Raw genomic sequence first — 3,995 nt, 5'->3', positions numbered from 1 at the left:
AATTGCATTCGATTTTATTTTAACGTAGGGAAGATATACCGCACCTGACAGGTTAACTACGAGTGCACAGTGAAAGGAATATCGGTAAAGGTGTTATATACATATGCAGTGCAGTGCACCGTGGTGCAGGGGTTGTGTGGTGTTGTGCTGGTGTGTTTTGCGCGCACGCGCACGCACGCACGCACGCACGCACACACACACACACACACACACACACACACACACACACACACACACACGTACGCGCGCACGCTAACTGGAAGAGGATGGGAAAGGATAATAATAGAGGAACGTGGTTGCCTAATGAGGGATGAAGACCAGAAAGACGGAGGTATGCAATGATTGCGGGAGAGGGAAAAGGAGAGGAAAAGGGTGGAGCGAAGGGAGAAAAAGGCAAAGAAGTGGGTAAGAGATGAGGAGAAGGAGGAGGAAAGGGTAAGGGATATGAAAAGGGAGAGGTGAATGTATGGGACGGGGAAGAAGATGGGAGAGAGGGACGAGAGGGTGAGGGAAGAAGAAAATAAAGGGAAGGTGAGTGGGAGGGAAGGGGAAGAGACGGGGAAAGAGAAGGTGAGAAGAGGGGAGAAGAGAGAGAAAAGGGAAAGGATGGGAATACGAGGAGGAAGAGAGGATGACGGTAGGGGAGAACAAGGTAAAGACTGCAGGTGATGAGGGAAGGTGTGACGAATGAGAGGAAGGAGAGAAGATGGGGAGAGACGCAGAAACAAGAAATTTATTAGGAGGGAACGGTATTAATACCGACTTTAATCTGCGTTCCTTACAGTAATGAGACAGCCGGGAATGGAGTCCACTATAATGAGTAAAATAATACCCAATTTGGAACAGTATAGCGTACTGATAATATACCGTGCACAACCACCACCACCACCACCATCATCATATATACCGTACTGAATGTCATCATCATCATTTTATGTACCATACTGAATGTCATCATCATCATCATCATCATCATATATACCTTACTGAATGTCATCATCATCATCATCATATATACCGTACTGAATGTCATCATCATCATCATCATATATACCGTACTGAATGTCATCATCATCATCATATATACCGTACTGAATGTCATCATCATCATCATCATCATATATACCATAGTGAATGTCATCATCATCATCATCATATATACAGTACTGAATGTCATCATCATCATCATCATCATCATATATACCGCACTGAATGTCATCATCATCATCATCATCATCATCATCATATATACCGTACTGAATGTCATCATCATCATCATCATCATCATATATACCGTACTGAATGTCATCATCATCATCATCATCATATATACCGTACTGAATGTCATCATCATCATCATCATCATATATACTATAGTGAATGTCATCATCATCATCATCATATATACCGTACTGAATGTCATCATCATCATATATACCGTACTGAATGTCATCATCATCATCATATATACCGTACTGAATGTCATCATCATCATCATCATCATATATACCGTACTGAATGTCATCATCATCATCATCATCATATATACCGTACTGAATGTCATCATCATCATCATCATCATATATACCATAGTGAATGTCATCATCATCATCATCATATATACAGTACTGAATGTCATCATCATCATCATCATCATATATACCGTACTGAATGTCATCATCATCATCATCATCATCATCATCATCATATATACCGTACTGAATGTCATCATCATCATATATACCGTACTGAATGTCATCATCATCATCATCATCATCATATATACCGTACTGAATGTCATCATCATCATCATCATCATCATATATACCATACTGAATGTCATCATCATCATCATCATCATATATACCATACTGAATGTCATCATCATCATCATATATACCATACTGAATGTCATCATCATCAGCATCATCATATATACCATACTGAATGTCATCATCATCATCATATATACCGTACTGAATGTCATCATCATCAGCATCATCATATATACCATACTGAATGTCATCATCATCATCATATATACCATACTGAATATCATCATCATCATCATATATACCATACTGAATGTCATCATCATCATCATCTTCATCATATATACCGTACTGAATGTCATCATCATCATATATACCATACTGAATGTCATCATCATCATCATATATACCATACTGAATGTCATCATCATCATATATACCATACTGAATGTCATCATCATCATCATATATACCATACTGAATGTCATCATCATCATCATATATACCATACTGAATGTCATCATCATCATCATATATACCATACTGAATGTCATCATCATCATCATCATATATACCATACTGAATGTCATCATCATCATCATCATATATACCATACTGAATGTCATCATCATCATCATATGTACCGTACTGAATGTCATCATCATCATATATACCGTACTGAATGTCATCATCATCATCATCATCATCATCATATATACCATACTGAATGTCATCATCATCATCATCATGTATACCGTACTGAACGTCGTCATCATCATCATCATCATCATCATCATCATATATACCGTACTGAATGTCATCATCATCATCATCATCATATATACCGTACTGAATGTCATCATCATCATCATCATCATCATCATCATCATATATACCGTACTGAATGTCATCATCATCATCATCATCATCATCATCATATATACCGTACTGAATGTCATCATCATCATCATCATCATCATGTATACCGTACTGAATGTCATCATCATCATCATCATCATCATATATACCGTACTGAATGTCATCATCATCATCATCATCATATATACCGTACTGAATGTCATCATCATCATCATCATCATCATATATACCATACTGAATGTCATCATCATCATCATCATCATCATCATCATATATACCGTACTGAATGTCATCATCATCATCATCATATATACCGTACTGAATGTCATCATCATCATCATATATACTGTACTGAATGTCATCATCATCATCATATATACCGTACTGAATGTCATCATTATCATCATATACCGTACTGAATGTCATCATTATCATCATATATACCGTACTGAATGTCATCATCATCATCATCATATATACCGTACTGAATGTCATCATTATCATCATATACCGTACTGAATGTCATCATTATCATCATATATACCGTACTGAATGTCATCATCATCATCATATATTCCGTACTGAATGTCATCATCATCATCATATATACCGTACTGAATGTCATCATTATCATCATATATACCGTACTGAATGTCATCATTATCATCATATATACCGTACTGAATGTCATCATCATCATCATATATACCGTACTGAATGTCATCATCATCATCATATATACCGTACTGAATGTCATCATCATCATCATATATACCGTACTGAATGTCATCATTATCATCATATATACCGTACTGAATGTCATCATCATCATCATATATACCGTACTGAATGTCATCATCATCATCATCGAACAAAAAGAATGATGTGGGTAACATCGAGAAACAAGAAAAACAAAACACAAAGGTTGGAAACCTAACACCAACGACCAGTTCATCATCATCATCATGTCTACCCCCCAACTACTATAACAGGATGGATGGGATTCAGGTCCAGGAAATAGAAAACACACCATTAAGAGGACCATGAACAGTGTCCAGTGAAAAGGGCCAAACAATGATCCTCACATCATCAACGCCTTCGAAACAACAATAAATAATAACCAGACCACCGTAAAATTGTCCAAGAACAATTCTGATTAAGGTAAATTTCCCAGAGCCATTGGCTACTAGAAGCCAAGCCATAAAGGGACGTTGAGGTCAAGGTCACTAATTTTGCGCACGTCACCTTAGGTCATCACAGTTTACAAGTCCGTCAAGTTTGTTGACTCTAGATTTATTCTTTAATGGAAAATTAGGTGATATCCGGAATATCCGGGAAAATCTC

Source organism: Coenobita brevimanus, chromosome 84, assembly GCF_032717465.1.
Source record: "Coenobita brevimanus isolate Jiangsu-jjx chromosome 84, ASM3271746v2, whole genome shotgun sequence".
In the NCBI taxonomy this organism is placed as follows: domain Eukaryota; kingdom Metazoa; phylum Arthropoda; class Malacostraca; order Decapoda; family Coenobitidae; genus Coenobita; species Coenobita brevimanus.
Note: the sequence above shows the minus strand (reverse complement) of the source record.